The 21,755-nt window shown below is 36.8% G+C and overlaps 1 protein-coding gene and 1 pseudogene across 1 annotated transcript in view; both read left to right on the top strand.

The window, feature by feature from the left end:
* Positions 1 to 21,755, top strand: part of CTNNA3 (catenin alpha 3) — a 1,555,380-nt gene that overhangs the window by 1,348,021 nt on the left and 185,604 nt on the right. The gene's annotated exons all lie outside the window — the stretch shown is intronic.
* Positions 1,590 to 21,095, top strand: LOC118632648 (annotated as a pseudogene).

Below are 21,755 nucleotides of genomic sequence, written 5' to 3'. Positions count from 1 at the left end.
TGAGTCATTGTGGGAGTGAAATAAGGTAGCATGAAGCATCTAGTACAAGGAGTGGAGAGAGTAGCACAATAAGCTCTCAAAAAAATTGATACTCTGATGATCACTTTCATATATTTTATTTGACTCACTGTCCCTTGGCCAAGCACTGCCAATGCTTGTTTGTATAACTTTAAGTGAATCTCTTAAATTCACAGCTTCAATTTGTCATTTGTTAAATGAGAATGTAACAAGGCTCATATTTTCTATTATAACTTCAATGTAGAGCAAAGGAAGTAATATACATAAATGTATTTTTTAACAGAAAGCACTGTATGCACTTGTAAATATAATTTAAAAATTTGAAGTATGATATAGTTATACCCACCTTCTACTGAATACCTACTGTGTGCTAGACAGAGTGCTGGTGTTTTGCATATATACACTTAAATCTCAACTTGCTCATTTATCAGTTACTATGTAGCAAGCCATTATGAAAATTAGTGGCTTAAAATAACAATGTATTATCTCACACAATTTTGAGAATTGACTGGTGCTTAGACTCCTTTACACCTTGAATTTTGCTACACAAAATTAAGCAATATCTTAACTTACTGTTTTCTTAAATGTGCTTAACTTTGCTGAAAACAAGTTCAGTATTAATCCAGTCAGTGTAATGGGTATCTGTATTCCAGAAACCACACTAAATAATGAAAACATATTTCAAACAATGCTCTTACCCACAACGAGCTCAAAGTTCAATCTGAAAGAGGGGCCACTTTCTAATTTCAAAGGTACCCTATAATATCTTTAAAAAAATACTTGGGTCCACATTGCATTTGTATCAGCCATCCTCTCATTTATTACATGGATTCTTTTTTCTTCACTGCTTATTGATTCTCTACTACACTCTCAATATGAAGATTCAGAGTCCTTTCACTTATACCAAGTCCCCAATTCCACCTGCTCCCTCTACCTTATTTTGCTTTTGTACCCAAAGTAATCTCAATCCAAGTCTCTTTACCTGGTCACCTATTCTCTCTTATTTCCCTTAAAACTTAGAAAAAAGTGTATCTTGTTTTATTTGCAACTAACTTCGCCTCTTATGCTCTCAACAAATACTCCTGACTACTATAGGACTGTCTAATCCAACATTCCCACTGTTTCTAGCGTCTTTAATCACTGGTTCCTCACTGGCTTCTGTTCGTTTATTTACCAGACCCATGCTTATGATCCTGAAAGTAAAATCTTCCATTATTCCTGACACTGAGGGTTTAACTTGCCTAAAACAGGTCCCCTTCCACCTGGCTTCCCACAGAACACCGGCAGCGACAGTCTGTTGCTCAGACCATCACCTCTGATTAACCACAAATCTTAGACTCAGCCTCTCTTATGTTGTAGCAGGAGAAAGACTTATATTTCCTCAACCATGAATACTGATGTGGTGAAAGCTGCTGCTAGTCCGCCATGACTTAGAACTGCAACCAGGCTTCATCCCCAGTCAGGGAAGAGGTTGGTGCACCTCGCAATTTTTGAGAACTCTGAAGATTCTGAGATTTTGCCCAACTTGCAAGCTAGCAGCATAGTTACCACAATGTCATAGATGCTGGAAAATGACGATTCCTCAGTCAGAGATGAAAGCTGTTTGGTTCCTTGTAGCAGAAGCAGAGGCCAAAGTATCAGCACTTTTGCACCAGCTACCCAAGTGTCATTTTCTACATGGGATCGTAAAGAGGGCCAGGGGCATCTGTGTCAACGTAAGTTTCGATACAGGAGAGAAACTATAGGCTAGAAAACCAGTCTTTTATAACGAAAGATAAACATGCATATTCTTCGTTTTTGGGGGACACATATCTTTATGACACTTGACAGTAATGTGCCTGCCATTTGTTCCAGAAGGAGACAGTATTCTACTTTCCAAGGCTATTAGCAAAATCCATTTGTTCTAGAGGGCCACAATCTCTGGCTCTCAAGGTGATTCGACGTACTGATGTTCTTGAAAAGACAGTCTTGTACAAAAGGCAGTCAGCGCCTCACTAACAAATGTGCTGAAATGTGGATGATACACACGGAATTGCCACCCAACACCATCACAGATGCTGAGCTGGGTTCTTCCAGGTGTCATTGCTATTGTATTCTCCCCTGGGGCTCCCCTCATCATGCTACCTAAAAGCATTGTAGTCTGAGAGTCAGAGTTCTTTCCAGCACATCGAGATCTCAATAAAACTCTAGGATGCAGTGGGTAACAGTGGACCTTCCTACCTGTGAGTTCTTCCCCATTAATGCTGCTCTATCCGGTCTGTGTGTGTTCCTTGGCTATTTGTCTTTCTTAGCATGGTGGTCATATACATGTGTTACCCCTGTGATTGCATCTTTCTAGTTATCAAAATGTTCAAAAGCTCGGTCCATATTAAAAAGGAGAATGAATTGAATCGACTCCTATTCATTGAGCATGCCCATTTACTGGGGGAGGGGTGGAATCTCATAATAAAACTTCCATTCTAGGTGAGATACCATTTCTTGCCTATACAAGTAAGAATGACATTTTAAGATAATAATGATGCATTGTGCTGGTAAAGATACAGTGAAGAGAGCAATCTTATACCTTGTTTTGGAATTATTCACCAATGCATATCAAGACTAAAAACCTGTGACAGAAGTTACTCAGTGTTTTAGTTTTGCCAGAAATTAAGTATATTTTGATAAAACCATGAAATAAGCTTTTGTCCAATAACTATGTTTACCAAGAGTGCTTAAAAGCTGAAAAATATTAATGACTTAATGCAAAATGATGTGTTCTAAAATTATACATATAAATTATTTTCCATTTTTAAAAAATGCCTAATAATATTATAAGATTATATGCTAAAATACTGATGGCTAGTTTTTCTTGTTTTGTTGTTTTTTTTTTTCTTGGTAAAATTTTTATTAGCATTTACCAACATTTCTCCAATATATGTCTCTAAATATTGGACGTAGTATAATAAATTAGAGCTTGGGCTCTGGAATCAGACTTCCTTGGTTCTTTTTTTTTTTTTTTTTAATAGCTGGGTGGACTTGAGGAAGCTCTGTAACTTGGCAAAACCTCAGTTTATCTCTCTAAGCATTGAGTTTCATTGCAATGTATCAAAGGGCTTTAGTGAATATTGACTAGAATGATGTACATAAAGCACTTATTGAGTGTCTGGGCAGGGGAAGGAGGCAATATTTGTTGTGTTTTAGGAACATGGATTCTGGAATCAGGCTCCTTGGCTTCTAATCCTGGCATCTTTACTTACCAGATGAGCACATTATTTAAAATCTTTGTGCCTCAGTTTTAGTTTCTTGTTATATCTTCCACTCTTATAAGAGTGCTTAGAACCTAGTAGGTGCTCAATAAATATTGAAGCCATAAATTAGTGGTAGCTGTTATGTTACTATTTAAATATTAAATTTAAAATTTATACCCAATATCACCAAATGTCTAAGTCCTTCCACTACAGCTTCCATTTCCTCCACGTACCTGAAATACTTTTGAAGTTGACTCAATATTTTTTATCACATTAAATAACTTATCTTACATTTGAATCCTTGTTGAACACCTCAAACATGTGACATTATTAGATATCTCATTCTCTGTTAAATTCTTGTAAATTGGCTTCTGTATCTATGTTATTTGTTAGTTGTCTTCAAAATATATCATAACCCACGATTTCTGTTTCTGCCCCCTGTTTTTAATGAAGGCATACAGAGGCATTCCCCTAAGGTTCTCCAATTCAGTTGCCATGGTATGTGTTGAAATGAATAATATTATTTTCTATTTAGCAAAACCTTTCTATTTTTTTAGTATACATGTGAAAAGATTTTTTTTTTTTTTAATAAAACACCTGTTATTTCTCTCTCACTGAAAGTGACTAGTCTCTTCTACCACCTCTGAATGTCCATACTCCTTTGTGGGTTCTCTCTTCAGATACTCGTCATAGGCTGCAGTGATCATGCACATCCTTTTACTCTTCCTTGGACTGCACAGTTTCTGTGTTTGATTTGGACAAGTTATCCTTGTTGGTCCAACTCATGAGACAGGTGTCCTTTCCTTTTTTCAACTTCATGTGAATTTCCTTGAAAGCACTTGTTTGATTAAACAGGCCTTTTTTTCCCCAAAAAATATAATCAATTTACCATAGATATGAAAAATTACAAATTACTTGTATATCCTAAGAAGCCTGATACACCAATCAGAAAGAATATATGCACCCCTATGTTCATAGCAGCACTATTTACAATAGCTAAGATCTGGAAATAGCCCAAGTGCCCATTAGTTGATGAGTGGATAAAAAAGCTGTGGTGCATGTACACAATGAATACTATGCAGCTGTAAGAAAGAGAGATCTCTTACCCTCTGAGACCAAATGGAGGGACCCGGAGAGTATTTTGCTGAGCAAAATAAGCCAATCAGTGAAAGACAAATACCACACTGTCTCACTTATTTGTGGAATATAATGAACAAAATAAGTGATTGACAAAAATAGATCCAGAATCCTGGAAGTAGGGAACAGACTGACAAACCTCAGAGGGATGGGAGGTGGGAGGGGTGGGAAGAGATAAACCAAATAACATATGCATATGTACACAACCAATCCACACGAACATTAGGCTGGGGAAGGCAGAAGGGGGTGGGAGCGGAAAGGAGGGAGGGCCAATGGGAAAAAAGGGGGACATTTGTGATACTTTCAACAATGAAAATAAAAATAAAAATGAGATGTTTCTTTTAAATGCTTGCTGGTCATCAATATTAAACAGTCATAACAAAATATAACAAAGTGACTGAATAGGAAATACATATGTATACTTACATATATATAGAAATATAGATTAATGTTAATGCAACAAGTAGGAGAAACAATTATACTGAATAAAGTAAACTATGTCCGAAGGCTCAAGTTCTACAAGTGCCATAACCAGTGGCTAGAGAGTTAATTGAGCCCAATGCTAAATTAGGGTTTGGAATTAAACGTTTATGGCAGAAAAACAAAGACTCTGCTAAACTAATGAAGTGATTATTAAGCTTGTACTCTGTTCCAAGTATGGGGAATCCAGCTCTATTTTTAATAATTTCTTTCACAATTATGTTAAAGGAAAATTGTGTTTGGTCATAGCTTTATGCTTTCAGGAAACATGTAACATTAATCATATAAATGAGCTTTTCATCTCAGAAAGGATGCATGTAATTCAGGCCAACGAAGAACAAGCAACTCCTCCTCTACTGTGGAGGACAGAGAGAACCGTGCCAAAATATTTTATTAATGAGGGAGTTTTCTTATGCCACCACCTGACTGTGTTCCTAGTTTCATTAGTGAATCCATATGAAATATTAGAGCATGATATAGATATTGACATTGATAATAGAAGTTAAGTCTCTAATGTGAAAATGTTTCCAGCTACATAGCAGCATAGATTATCTATTTTTAATTTTTATGTTCCCTCATGATTTCACTGTTTAATTGTATTAAGTATGTAATTAAATTTTCATTATATCTAGGGCCTGCCATTCTTCATCATGCCACCTGCAAAATCATGGCTCCAAATTTCATCTAACTCAATCCCAGAGACCATGCTACTAGTTTTCTTCTATACCAGACCCTTCCAACTCTGAATGAGCCTAACCAAAGGACAGTATTTTCCAGAGCATTTCTAATTAGGTACCATAAAGAGCACATGGTGAACGGCCTTGGAAGTTGTGCATTTAATGCATGCCATTTGGGGTAGATGAAAGTTCTTCGTTTGTTTTTAAATAGAGCTTAGCATGGCTTATAAACACCCATACAATATGGTTGCTATCAATTCATTTGGCCTTATTTTCTTGCAGGTACTGCAGAGTTCCCTTTCTCTGGGTTTTTCATACTACTGTTTCCTCTGCTACAAGGCTCTCACTGCCACCCCCTCCAAACTACCCTTCGATTTTACCTATTTAACCCTGTTTATTTTCAGGTCACAGGGCAAACATCACTTCCTATGGAACCTCTTAGCTCACATGCAAAGCAAGACAAAGCCTTTCATAGGTAGTTCTCCCTGATTTTCCATTCAAAGCCCCTATTTCAATTCGTGATGTTTATGTCTTTGTCTGCAGAGTACATCTTTCTTTCCTGACACTTTCTAAGCTTTATGAGGGTTTAATCTGTTTAAATCTCTGTTGCATCTTCATTATTTCAAAACAGCACTTGCCATCCAAAAGATACTTCCTGACCACATGTATCCATCATCCGTCCAAGAAAATTCTAAAAGATCTTGACTTATAAAACATACTTTTTCAGAAGCATAAGCTCTGATGCTCTCTTATTCACAAAGTTGTAGAAGTAAACTTCCAGAGAAATAACCTTGTAAAATGCCAAATTTCTAGTGTTCTAAACTGTATGTTCAGAGCTATTCCAATACCAAAACGAGGATTACGAACTGGTCCAGGAAGGGGAATATGAGGAGCAATCATAACAATGAAAAAAGCACAAACTTAAATATAGAAGACATCTTTTGTCAATTAGTTATTCATCGAGTGCTTATTGAGTTTCCGGCATTAAATCCATTTTAAGATATTGATGATATAATAGAGGGCATTAGTTATTTAATTTTATGGGAACACCGATCTACAAAGATTGTACAACAACACAAACCAGATTATTGCAGGTACTGGTGAGTACTATCAAGTGAATACAACTATTAATAGGATAGTTCTTGACAGGTGACGAGGTACTGGTTTAGGTGAGGTAGACAACCAAGACCTCACTGAGGTGGTGATACTTAAATTGAGGTCTAAATAGTGCAAATATGGCTGCATGTGAAAATGGAAGGGACAAACTTTCCAGGCAAAGAAGACCACAGTTACTGATATTCTGAGGTTGGAAAGTGTTTGTTGGCTTGCTTAATGAATAGGAAAAGTTCATTGAACCACAGGGTATAAGCAATCGGCATAGGGTAAAGGGTGACGTTGAGAAGTTAGGCAAGGGCCAGATAATTTTTTAAATTTAACACGTGGGTAGATTAAATGGATGATAGATGGATGATACAGTGCCTACCAGAAGTAGTGGTTCCCTGCCTCCAGCTGTGGATCTCGCTGTCCTTTGAAATGTGATTTGACAATGTGGCATGAAGAGTCTCCATGTAAGATACAATTTTATTATGTGATAAAATTATTAGATTCTACTAAAGTACACAGCTCACAATTATATTCTGTCCATCACAATGAAATCCCCAGGAATTTATTTTAATATCATATGAGACCTTTAAACAGTGAGCATGGTACCCAGGGGAATGCCCCTCTCAGACCTTTAACTATGGGGAGGGAAATTGACCAAGGGTCCAGCTGTGCTCAGAAATCCATTACTACCTCTATGCTGAGGCTATGTCTAGGTGTGGTGGGCTGTGCCTCGTCAATACCTAGGTGCCTCTGGGACACTAGGGCAAGCCCATTCCTGGAGACAATGCCTTTGATGTCTACCCTTGGCTTGAGGACTCCCCATTGACTTGGCCTCGTTTTCCTTAAACTGCACAGTAGTCCAGAAAGTTTCCACTTGCTGTCTTCCTTCTGTCCTTCGTTCAGAGTCATACATTTACTGTGGTCACACAGATTCCTCAGCCTTTTCCAGCTTCCTCCTGACTCTTTCTCACAAGCATTTTTTCTAATAAATCCTTGTGCATTTAATCCCATTTATATATCTGCTTCTCAGGGGACCCAGACTAACACAGTGATAAAGTACATCAATTTGCTTGTGACATCTCAGTTCTCCTGTCTTGCCAAGAATTAAACTAAAATAATATCATAAACATTATGTTCAGGGATTTTGATTTAACACAGTTACTTAGTCAGCAAAAGCTCCAATCTAACAAATCCTTTAAAACTATTCTTTTGTGCATCAAAGTTCATTAAATCCCAGTGATTTCTAGGGCAGGTACAAAAATACTTCACAGTCTCAGGGAGCTTGGAATTTGGTTTTCACATTTGTAAACTACTCTGCTGAACTAGTTCCAAATCTTATTAATTTCAATCATAAGAATTCTTATCATTCTTCTAATACATAATAATAATAATTGGTGAATTATGTACTAATCTAACATATAGAATAGTTTTTTCTTAGGAACCTCTTTTATAATTGAAAACTTTGGCAGAAAGGTTAAATTTTTTACTTTAAGTCTGACAGAATTTTGATTTTTACTTTTAATCTCAATTCTCCTTTTTCTATGACTGAATGTTATGCCCCTTTCTCTAGATTCATTGTATCTTTTTTATCTAAGAGAGACATGTAACCATCTTGTTTGTGACAGGGCATATTACACATTATGAAACTTAAGTATTTTTAAGAAAATAGAATTCCATCAGATCTAAATTCCTCTGCTAACTTCCAAAGCTTCTTTAAAGACCTTCTTAACCTCCATGTGTCCAGAAGATTGTCTCATATCCCTCTTCTCTGCTCCCCACAACTCAGGGATCAAACCCAAGTTACATGGAGTGTTCCTCACCATTATATTCACTTTGTCAACGTGTATCCACATTTCATGCATCCTTTAGGCCATAGTTCACATTCTTTCTTTTCTCCTTGGAACTGACTGTGCTCATCTTTACCTTCACTCACCCTTCCATTTTAATCATCTGTTAACTTCATTTGCCTTTATAGACTACATTATATGTTATTACTAAATAATATAATAATAATATTAATATGTTGATATAATAATATAGTTATATAACACCATATAATGTGATGACTTCACTGGTTTCTGAATTATTTCATGTTTTTATGTTTTGGTTATGCCTCCCACACTGTGAATCCGCAAGCTAATCTAATGTGTTGTGTGCAGGGTAGAGATTAGGAAGCATCTGACCTTGGACCGGGTTCTTCCTTTATAATTTACTGGTTGTTTGACCTTGGATGAGATGTTTAATCTCTCTGAGCTTCTATTTTCTCATAAAATAATGAAGTTACTTCTTTTAAGGTTTTGTTTGAGGTTCAAATAAGAATGAACACATTTTCTACAGTGACATATATTTATAAATAAATGACATTTATTTCACTGTTTTCTTCTATCTATATATGAGCTTTTAAAAAGACTGGAGTTGTGGCTTTCTGGGTTCTAAAAATGATCAGTATCCAGTACTATATACATTTTTGGCACATATTTTTTTATTTTGCATATTTCCTTCTGCATTTGATTTTGACTAATATACCAGGTACCACGTAGGAACAGGTATTTCCCCTTTTTATATTTTGAATAACAAGTTAGAAACTAATCATGAATTAAATGTGACCCACAGAACTTTTGCAAAGATGACAAATCACTTTTGTCCTTCTAGAAGAATGCAATTTCACAGAAATAAAGCAAGGTTTGGAAATTTGAATGCAGAGCTATACTTCAGTGTGACAAATCTGATCGATTGACAGTACTATACCAAGAATCTCTCTTGTGTTTAAAGTCATTACTGTAGAATAAAAACAAATTTAAAATAGAGCACCACCAAATTTTCATTTATTTTTAGTTGTTCCATAGTTAAAGAGTGCCTATAAGAAGTCACTTTTTATTAACTCAGCTTATATCTATTTAACTTAATTCTCAGACAGGCTCTCCCCACACTGTTGTTCATTTTGCCCTTATAATAAAAGATATGAGAGACCTTTGGAAACTATTGTCTATGCATCTGATTCCAAGAAGAAATTCTGATTGGCTCTCCTTGGATACTCTCCTATTTATGAACCAATCATTTTGTCCAGGAGAATAAGATACCTTAGGAAACCATCATTTATACTCCCATCTGAATAACACAAGGAGAAGTTCACCAAATGTATAGACAGGACAGAAAGCAGAATATGTCCACTATAATAATTCTTATTTTAAAACATTGGAGAATGATAGTTTTCATTAATAAGGTATCTAGGTGATCAATAGTCACCATAGACATCATATTTGTATTTTTAATTTTAAATTATAAAGAAGTATGATCAGCCCTGGCTGGTGTTGCTCGGTGGTTGGAGCGTCAGCCTGCACACTGAAGGGTTGTGAGTTTGATTCCCAGTCAAGGACACGCACCTTGGTTGCAGGACCTTGGAGTTTTATCCCCAGCAGGTTTCGACACGACTGAGAAAAGGACATTTGATTTTTACACACTGTTAAGTCTCTCACATTGTTGTTTTTCTCTCTCCCTCTCTCCCCACCCGCTTTCGCTCTCCCTAAAAAATCAATGGAAAAATATCCTCAGGTGGGAATTAACAACAATAAAAAATTATAATCAGCCTGAAAATTATACTGAAGTTTTTAATTTTTTATGACACATTTTGTAATTCCTTGCATCTACAGTAGATATAAATGTGTAAAGACCATATATGCCAGCTAAATCAACACTGGAATGATATCTAACATTGCTTTTCAAGATCACAAATATATGAACCATCTTAAGAAAAATATGCCTTCTCTCAGGTTGATTTTAATTATTTGTATTACAGTGTCATTCAAATATGTAGCAACACAAACATGAAAAAGCAAACATTTCTATAGTGCTAACCACATCTCAAGCTCTAAGAGCTTTCTGTACAATACTACATTCAATCCAAGGACAGGAGCTTTCTGAGTTGAGGTGTGTATTGCCCCATAGGCTCACATAGAGAAACAGAGGATTAAGGACGTTGAACGGGGCGTGCAGTCAGTGACTGGCAGTCTGGCTCTCCCTGGAATCCACATTCTTTTATTTTATTTTTTATTTATTTTTCCTCACCCGAGGAAATTTTTCCATTTTTTTGTACAGATAGAGTGGGAGGGAGAGAGAGAAGCATCGACGTGAAAGAGACACATCAAGTGGCTGCCACCCGCACAACCAACCAGGGCCGGGGACAAACTGCAACCGAGGTACATGCCCTTAGCGGGAACCGAACCCGGGTCTCTCCAGACAGCAGGCCGATGCTCTAACCGCTGAGCCAAACCGGCCAGGGCGGAATCCACATTCTTAAATACTCTGCAGTGCTGACCCTAAATGTAAGCTCCTGATGCATACAGCTTTTGTATAATTATAAATCCACTACTTAATTACAAATAGAAAACTGAAAATCAATAAATGGCCTCCTAACTGATCTTCCTACTTCCCATGTGCTTTCCTCCCCATCAGTCTATTCTCAACATAACAGCCATAGTAACTTCTAATATGTTAGAACATGTCAGTACCCTATTCAAATCTTACATTATCCCTATCCACAGCACACAATTAAAGGAAAATGGATAGTACTTACTCTGACCTAAAGGACTAGATTATGTCATCCTACTAACTCAAAATCCTACCACTCTCTACCTCACTAACCACACTCCAGACTTAATGGCCTATTTACTTACTATTTGTGAACATGCCAGCACCACACCCAGCTCAAGGCCCCTGGATGAATTTCTTTCTGGTTTGCTTCTTCCCTAGAAGGGCTTAGTTTCTTTTCTTAAATACCACCATCAAGAAGATAGCAACCCTGAATGCCACATGTAAATATCACCTTTCCTTCTTTATTTAGCTCACTGATTTTGCTTTCACTTTTGCCATTTGACATGTTACATACTTCTTTTGTTTCTTTGTTTATTGTCTGTTTCCCTTACCAGGTTGCAGATTTTTGAAGAGAGGCTATTTTATTATTGTTGCTATTTCCTAGTACCTGTAATCGTACTCGGCAAATAGTAGGCATTTGATGAATATTTTAAAGTAACCATTTAATTTTGAGATAATGGTAGATTCACCTGCAATTGTAAGAAATGATACAGAAAGGTCCCATGCCCCTCTACTGCTTTTCCTCAATGGTAACATTTTGCAAAGGACAGTCAGGGTACAGAACATTTTCATCATCATAAGGATTCCACTTACTGCTCTTCAGCTCCATACCTGGGTAATGAGGCAGAATAAAAGCCAGGTTAACTCACCACCAGACTGTTTTTTGAGTCTCAAGATAACCAGACAGTTGGCCTTTTTTGCTCTGCCTTTCAAAATATTTTAATACTTATTGTATGTATAATATCCAAGGATTTTAGTGGTACTTAGCAGAAATGGGGAATGATGTGTCTACTTCATCTACCTACTTCATCTACTAGAAACAACGCTTTTTAAGTAAAAAATTTGAACCAAATTTGAGCTCTATCTTTAACAAGAGGTCCATGAATGTTTTAATTTTATGTCTCCCCCACTCCTAAAGTAGGTTAGTCTAATTTTCAAAGGTGAATCCTAGCTTTGTCTTTCTTTACTGCATAAAATTTCACATTTCAAGTATAAACGTCTTAATAAAATCTGGCTAAATATTTCCATCAAGTGTGCTTTTCCCCCAGACCATTTCTTAAATGCTGCACTGTTTTTATTGCTCCCTTGATATAATTCCTAAATAATAGTGGGCATATGTTGCTGCTACCCATGATAAGAGACAGCACGGTATAGTGGTTCTCAACCTTCCTAATGCCATGACCCTTTAATACAGTTCCTCGTGTTGTGGTGTCCCCCAACCATAAAATTATTTTTGTTGCTACTTCATAACTGTAATTCTGTTATGTCTTAGGCGACCTGTGTGAAAGGGTCGTTTGACCCTCAGGTTGAGAACTGCTGGCAGAGGTTCAGAGCATACTGCCTTGTTTTAAGGTCCAGTCCTACCTTTTACTAGTTTTTGTAGCCTTTGGAAGTTTTCATAACTAATTTTTTCTCGTGCCTCAATTTTTTTATCTTTAACATTATAATTATAATGATAATGATAGTAATCATCATCATCATCAGCCTCATAGTGCTGTTGTAAATGTTTAAATGAGTATATCTTTGTAAAGGACTTAGAACAATGCCTGGCACTGACGTTCTGTTCCTCTATGTCTACATGTGTACATGTATAAAATAAGTGCTTATGTGTCATTGTCCCTAAAGATGAAGATGGGACATCTCAATAGCTCACCAATCAAGGAGTAGTACTTATATTAAAAATAAGATTTCTGCCCTGGCCAGTTTGGCCCAGTGGTTAGAGCGCTTGCCCTCAGACCAAAGAGTCATGGGTTCAGTTCTGGTCAAGGGCACATACCTCGGTTGAGGTTCTGTCCCTGGCCCTGGTCAGGGTCGTGCGGGAGGCAGCCAGTCTATGTGTCCCTCTTATGTTGATGTTTTTTGCTCTCCCTCTCTCCCTCTCTCTTTCCCACTCTATCTGAAGATAAATGAAAAAAATATCCTTAGATGAGGATTAAAAACAAAAATTTCTTTTTCAGCTTCAGTAGGTTTTATGCTGACTTATAATTGAAAACATTGCGTGTGTGAACATGTGTGTGCGTACGTGCACCATCAGAGCCATTTATAAGTGTTTCATGTGCCCCTAATTCTGAAGGCCATCTTAAAAGGTAAAATTGTACTTAATTATTGAAACAGTACTTGGATACAAATGTATAATAAAATTATATTGTTACTTTTCTGCAGAGAAATGTTCAGTGAACTATAACTGTAGGTCTATCTGATCTCCAGTGCAAAAGTTATGTGCATCTCTTTCTTATACATTCTTAGCTTTGGTTATCTTTTTCCAATCTATAAGGGGGAAACAAAAAGAACAAGATGACTCCAGGACCAAAAAAAAAAAAAAATGCTTTAGTGTTTTCATGTCGTTTTATATCAACATTTTATGGCATCATCTTTCCCCTGATAACTGCTGTTCCATAGATGTGATCATTCCCTGGGACCATAAACACATGGAAAAGGTGCTTCATGGGTCAACCAATCCATCTTCTGTGTGCATCAGACATTTCATTGCCAGTACTTTTCTGTTCACCTCTATAACCCACATCTATATATGCATGCTATTGAATTGTACTGTAAAAAGAGGTCTACATAGTTTAAATATCTGTGTGGGGTAAATGTTATGGTTTTGGGGGAAACTGATATTTGTCAAATCATAGGCTTCCATTGATAGTGTCAGTTTTCTAAGCTATTGTCATTGGTAACATACAGAAGGCACATCTGAGTTTCGTCAATAATACCTATACCTCCAGTTTAGCCTGAATCTAAGTAATTGCGGGCAGACTAATAATGCACTGTATATAGTAAATAGCTTTCAAATCCCATCTTATCAACCTGTCATAACAGGCTTGCAAATAACCACTTTATTAGGTCTTCAAGTAAAAGCAAGGGAATTATTTTTGAACACCTACAATATGTGTTTCTATATAATTATGTATGTGTGTGTGTAGACTCTTTATGTTATGGCTTATTCTGTTCAAACTTAAATTTGTGAGATTGGTTTCTATTGTTGTGTAGCTATAAATTTATCATTCTTATTATGGTATTGTATAAACACAACACAGTTTATTTCTCCATGTAACCCTTGATAGAGACTTGCAAAGTTTTAAGTTACTACTAACAGTGCTGCTGTGAATATTCTAACATGTCTTTGATTGGCCATATGTTTGTATTTCTGATGGACATACACATGAGCACACATAACACACTGGATTGGCTGGATCGTAAGGATGTCTGTGTTCAGCTTTCACATAAACTCTCAATTTTTTTTTCCCAAAATGTTTGCACCAATTTGTGTCCCAAGCATTGGTGTGTGTGAGTGTCAGTTGCTCTAGAACTTTATGGCCACTTGAGGCTCAGGTATTTTCTTAGTCATCTTAGCCATTTTGGCAAGTATGTAAGGGTTTCTCATGACTTTCTTTTTCCTTTATTTTAGAGAGAGAGGAAGGGGGAGGGAGAGAGAGATAGAAATATCAATGAGAGAGAACATCGATTAGCCGCCTCCTGCATGACCCCCACTGGGGATTGGGCCCACAACCTGGGCATGTGCCTTGACCAGGAATCAAACAGGTAACCTCCTGGTGCATGAGTCAGCGCTTAGCCATTTAGCCATACCTGCCAGGCTCATGATTTTAATTTGCACTTTGATAACTAATGAACTTAAATCTGTTTTAAAATATGTTCTTCTGGCATTTGGATAACTTTTATAGGCAAGTGTCATTTCCAACTGACCTTTTTTTAAAATGTACTGCCATTTTCTTGTTGCAGTTATTTATATATTTTGATTATGAACCCTTTGCGAACTTTTCCTATGCAAGGAGTCGATGTTTACCTCTATTAACAATGTCTTTGGATAAATAGAAGTTTTTAATATTTTTTATAGCTCAGTGTATCAATATCTCATTTGTCCCAAGGTTATATAAATGTTCTCTTATATTTGCTTAAAGGCTTTATTGTTTTGGATAATCAATTTCTGTGAAATTGACCTTTGTGTATGGTATAAAGTAAGCATTCATATGGTATATCCTGTTGACTCAGTTCTGTTTATTAAAATGATCATTAATTGCCCTGGCCAGTTTGGCTCAGCGGTTAGAGCATCAGCCTGCGGTCCAGAGGGACCCGGGTTCGGTTCCCGCTAAGGGCATGTACCTCGGTTGCAATTTGTCCCCGGCCCTGGTTGGTCGTGTGGGTGGCAGCCACTCGATGTGACCCTTTCACGTCGATGTTTCTCTCCCTCTCTCTGTTCCTCTCTCTTCCTCCCACTCTACCTGAACAAAAAATGGAAAAATGTCCTCGGGTGAGGATAAAAAATAAAAAAATAATAAAATAAAATGATCATTAATTTCCTGAAGTACTACAGTGTAATCTCTTTGGGGGAAGAGAGAGACAGAGAACATGTGTGGGTATATTTCTGGGCTTTATTCCATTGTTTAGTTTGTCTTTTTTTAGCCACAGTTATCTATTTATTTCTTAGGATATAACTGCCAGAGATGATGTCATACTTAAAATATAGTATGAAATTTGGTTTATTTAATTTGGTGAGGTATGTTTAACACACATATCTTATTGCCCAGTGGAGTGGTAGAGTATATAATGTATGATCTGTATCTTTCACTGACTGTTCTAGCCAATTTATTTATGGAATCACAGAAAGAAAATGATGGGTTCTTATATTACTACCTAGGAAGTCACTGTTAAGATATATGTGAATTCTTCCTGAGGTATATGAGTTTACAGGCTTGGGTTTTGCTTCAGGATACATTAATAGCATACTGAAGAAATTCAGAGGTAACTTGGAATTGTTTTGTACTGTAACTCTTGCGCATATAGCTGTATGTTGACAACATGTAGCCCATGGGCCATATCTTGCCTATTGTTCTTTTAAAAATAAAGTTGTATTGACTACTTTTATGCTATAGAGGCAGAGTTGAATAGTTGTGAAAAAAATTTGTATGACCCACAAAGCCTAAAATATTTACTGTCTGTCTCTGTATAGAAAGCATTGGTCAACCCCTGCTCTGGAGAATCCACACCTGTTCCTCTAAAAGAACTATTTGTACCATAGCCGTACTAGGAGCTTATCCTATATTGCTTTCTAGATTCAGTGTTGAAAATTAATATGGAGTTTTCCTAACATTGAAATCTGTATAAAATGTTCAGGGGAAAGGATATACTAGAAAACCTTGAAAAGCAACTGAGACAAGATTATTGCCCAGAGCTACTGCAAGGAATTTCTAACAGTGGGACCTGCTGTCACCTGCCTTTGATGGAAATTATCAGTGGGAGCCACTCTTTGGGAGCAGTTCTGGTATATGGGAATGTGTTGACATTAATGATTGTTTACCAGTAAAATCCACAGATAATATAAAAACCAACCCTTGAAAATAAATATCAAGAAACATTTTTTTGGAGCCACTAAAAAACAACAACAACAACAAAAAAAAAAACCCTTTGGAGGTTTATTTTTGGTGAAGGTGCTAGAAGTAGGATCCCTACAGACCTATCGGAAAATGGGAGAGAATTTGTGGTAAGTATGTGTTACTTCAGTACTTCAAAGTAAAGATAGCTGATTAAGTCTAGAGCAGACAAAATTCTTTGACAGGGGACTTGAGAGGCAGGAGTGAGATTAAAAAACCCACTCATAAGGAAGTTTTCTCAGTTTTAAATGAAAATGTAGAATGACGGATTAAGTACCAGAGGAGAATTAATTGAGGTTGGATTTATTTGAGGACAAGAAAGGTGCGTCTTGGACAATGACCATTAACATCAATAGGTGCCTGACACTTTCTTTGTTGTCAAGTATTTTGAATTGCGTTTTAAGTTAATGGATTGACATTGACCTTATAAGTGAAGATAGCCATTGTGGGCCCTTCAAATTCATCATCAAAGACTTTATTTCTGGTATAGTAGAACAAGCTTCTATCAGTTCAATGAACCCACAGGTACAGATCACAGACATATATCTTGAGACTCTGTGGAAGCAGAATTTGGAGAGGAATCAAAAACTTGGAAAACAGGACTGGTAAAGAGTGAGCTTCTCATTTTTAAGGGCAGTAAGCATAAGGGCAGGTTGAAGTCAAGGTTGGCTGCAAACTGACTAAAACTATGGTGAAGATCTTTCCCTTTAGTACCCATGAGAAAACCTGGGGTAAGCACAAGTAGTAGACGTGAAGATGGAGGGCATTCCAGAAAAGAGAAATCCAGAGAATGGGAGCTCAAAAACTGTAGTACAAACTTTGCCCAAATCTCAGACTGACATATGACTTAAGCATGCCTGAAGCAGACTCAAAGCTGCCAATAGTTAAGTCTAAAAAAAACTAAGCTGAGCACTGGCCGGTTTGGCTCAGCGGTTAGAGCATCAGCCTGGGGTCTAGAGAGACCTGGGTTTGGTTCCCGCTTAGGGCACGTACATGGGTTGCAGTTTGTCCCCGGCCCTGGTTGGGTTGTGCGGGTAGTAGTCACTCGATGTGTCTCTTTCACATTGATGTTACTCTCTTTCTCTTTCTCTCTTTCTCTCTCCCTCTTTCTCCCTCTCTCCCTCCCTCCCACTCTATCTGAATAACAACAACAACAAAATGTCCTCGGGTGAGGATGAAAAATAAACTAAGCTCAGTTTTTTGGCTGCTTCCCACCATAGTCAAGACAGAATATGAAATTTTAGCCTAACTAGTTAATTATCTGTTACAAGAAAATCAGCAACATTCTTTGAAGGAATATTACAAAATCCAGAATATACACAATGTGACACTCATAATAACTTGAATTCAATCCAATCCTGTTTCACATTAAAAGAAGAAATACTATCAACAGAGGCCAACCCCGAGTTGACCCAGGTGATAGCATTTCATTCAAGGACTTTAAATCGACTAATACATATACTTAAAAAAATAAAGCTAATAAATAGATAGAAAACCTCAACATAGAAACAGATAGTATAACAAAGGGCCAAAAGCAAATTATAACATTGAAAAATGTTTCTACAAATCATTGGACTTTGGTCTATAATACATTCTGGTACAATGGTCTATAATACATACTGTTAAAATATACATGAAGTGTATATCTTGTTATTAAAACATTCTTACTTTGTATTATTTCACTTTTGATCTTTCCATACATGTCTGTGTTTCCTGTTTCTGAAAATGTAATTTAACTAATATGTTGTATCGGTTAGTTACCTACTTCTTTACGCAGTCTATCATTTATGATTAATATCCCTGTCACCAGTGAATGCGTCTCTATTTTCTAGTCCTTTCCAAGTACTTTTTAAATTTAATGTACTGACTTTCATGGCTAACATTTTGGTTATTCATAATTTAGTACTTTGAAGAAATTTTCTGCTGTCTTAATATTTCTGTCACGTTTAGCAGAATCTCTTTGAAGGGTACTTATTTTTCATTCTTATTGCAGCAGACGTGAGATGATTCTTCTCAGTTATGTAAAAATAACTTGTCATGCTTATATAAACAAGCATGATCATAGATACAACATGATTTCCACATTCTGAGTTACTAGGATTATCAGAAGTACTGACTTATAGGACTTCTTAACTTCTTTGATGGAAATGGAGTCACATCAGTGGTACCTATGTAGCATTCCATCTCTGTGTTCCGGTGCTAGTATGTACTTGATTATCATTTCTTGTTAAATACAAGAAATATATTAGGATATAGCTTATGATTGAAACTAATTTTAACAAGAAATAAAAATATATATGAAAAGTGATTGAGGATTTGATTAATGCTTTTAATTGTAGTGTAGCTCAATTTAGAAATTGAGAATCATTCTTCTAAATACTTCCAAGATCAAAGATAAAATCTGAAAGTATAAATTATTTACAAAATCATAAACAGTAAAATCCCTCATAGCAAAAGCTTTAGGACACAACAAAAACTGTACCCCAAGGAGTAATTGGGAAATTATTGTTAGAAATAATTCAGGAATAATTTTTATAAATACAACTAAAAATAAAAGAAATATACTTCAAGCTAAATGACTTTATAAAAGAAAAACAAAATAGAGGCCATTTGCAACAAGAAATCAAAACTTACTATAAAGAGGCACTCAGCAGGGGTGGCCTCCCCTCCCTGCTGCTGCCTCCTCCTCCAACTCCTGCTGTGAGGGTGAGGACACATCTGTCAGAGGATGTGAATCAATAATTTCAACTGGTGACAGCAAGGCAAACTGGCTGCGGCTAGATGGGGACAGAGAGCTGCAGTGCCCACCCTGCGCCAGAGACCAGATCAGTCTGTTCTACCTGTCTCCCTCTGTATTGCCTTCAAATATCACACTTTGAGGATTAGCCACTGGGCTTGACAAGTGCATATCTAAATCAAAGAAGTCTGTTCAAGTGGGAATCTGTCAACAGGCCACTTGACTTTTATTTATTTAGTTTTCATTATTGATTTTAGAGAGAACAGAAGGGAGAGAACATTGACTAGCTGCCTCCTCATGCTCCCCCCATGGGGATTTGGCCCACAACATGGGCATGTTCCCTGACCAGGAATCGAACCGGCGACCTCTTGGTTCATAGGTCGACATTCAACCACTGAGCCATACCAGCTAGACGGGTTACTTGGATTTTAAATAGAAGAACAGAAGTGCCACCACCCCCAGGTGGCCCACCACTATATCCATCTCCTGATGGAGGACAGGGGTTGGTAGTAGTTGGACATATTTTATCTCCATTGGATTTTCATACATGTTCCCCAAAGGCATCAGAGTATTTTTTAATCCTCACCCGAGGATATTTTTTTATTTATCTTCAGGTAGAGAGAGATGGAGAGAAAGGGAGAGAGAGAAAAACATCGACATGAGAGGGACACACTGACTGGTTGCTATGCAGAAATGGTTGCAGCATCTTATAGTACCAGCATAATAGAGGTTCACCTCACTGTTTGGTTCATTGGAGATTTAGGTCTAGACTTCAACCTGCAACCCACCCTAGCAATCATTGGCAAATACTTCTAGAAGAAATGACCCATGGTGAATGGATTCTCCATGGCAGGAAGTCTTGTTTTCTTAACTACATTAGCTTATTTCAATCAGTTCCTTTTTAATACCGCTAGAAACTTCTTGCTTTTGGGAGGTACATTGTTGAATGCCTGTGTGTCTGGGTCCCTCATGTGAACTGTCAGACCCAAATAAAGTACTAAGTCTAAAAATAAGATAGGTGTCAGAGTGCATGATTCAGGTGTGAAGAAAAACCATAAGAAGAAATCAATATGGGGAAGATTTAATAAGTATTTAAATTTTCCCTTTTGAAGCATAGGGGATTTCTAGTATACTTGAATGGAAATATGTTTCTAGGATTTTTTTGCCTTTATTATATTCTTGGCTCCATGCACTGAAGACAAGGGAATTGATAAGTAGTCTGCAGCCTTCTCACTGTTATGGCTTTTGTTGATGTTTGTTAGGCCTTCTGCAGGATTAATTGAAAACTCCAAACTTGTTGGACCTCGAATCTAGTACTTCTTCAGTTTTGCAGTTATGTTCACTAGAGTATGTCAACTCTTGTGCCCTTTGGCAGAGGACTACATAAGCCTAGATTTTCATGCTATATTTTGGGCCTTGGATTTAGGAGTGTTAGCAGTGTCTTCTTTAAAAATCTTACGGACCTTGTTGGTGCTCAAAGATTTTCCAGTGCCCTGGGACTCATCACAGTTGTGGACTGTCACCCAGTTCTTCTTGGCCCTCCTCTTGCTGGTAAATTGATGGATAAAACGAGAATATAAATATATGTATATGGCCTGTGTTCTTTTCAAGTGTGTGGCTGCTCATTGGCAATGCTGTAAACTATAGATTGCTTGCAAAGGAAAAGAAGTTGGAAGAAGCAAAGAAGAAAATGCATAAGCCTGAGTCCAGAGAATCTAAACCCCTGAACTAGTTCTAAAAAATATAATGTTAATGTCAAAAGTACGAAAACATGAAATAATCCTTCAGAAAGATAAACTAAAGTATGGCAAGAATTGCATCCCTGATTTCAGTGTTTATGACTCTCTTAGGAATTCTTTTTTTTTTTTTTTCAAAATATTGAAAAACATTTTAATTGAAGTAAGATGTCATAATTAAGGATGGAGATGAGATTTTTCTCAATAGCAGAATTTAAATGTCTCCTTTTAAAATTTTATTTGGGCAGTTAAATTTTGAGTTTATGCATATAAAAATCTATGCAAGGAGTTTATTTTAATACATGACTCTGATTATGATTAAAATAATTTTAAACTCTTCCAGTGACTTCAGTATTGATTATAGAGATCAAAATTCCATACCTTTGGTTTTAGTAGTTAGAAGTATATTTAATCCTATGTGAATACCCTCTTTTCTTCTTCTTCTATTTTTTTTTTTTTTTTGTAAAGAGAGGGAAAGAGAAAAACATTGATGTGAGAGGAAAACATAGATGACTTATCAATTGCCTTCCATACTCTCCCCAACCAGGGATCGAACCCTCAATCAGGGTATGTGTCCTGACTGGGGATTGAACCTGTAACCCTCTGATGTACAGGACAATGCTTCAACCAACTGAGCCATATTGCCCAGGGCTGCA

Source organism: Molossus molossus, unplaced genomic scaffold (assembly GCF_014108415.1).
Source record: "Molossus molossus isolate mMolMol1 unplaced genomic scaffold, mMolMol1.p scaffold_m16_p_17, whole genome shotgun sequence".
NCBI classification, from domain to species: domain Eukaryota; kingdom Metazoa; phylum Chordata; class Mammalia; order Chiroptera; family Molossidae; genus Molossus; species Molossus molossus.
The sequence above is the reverse complement of the archived record's forward strand: the minus strand, read 5'-3'. Positions and strand labels throughout refer to the sequence as shown.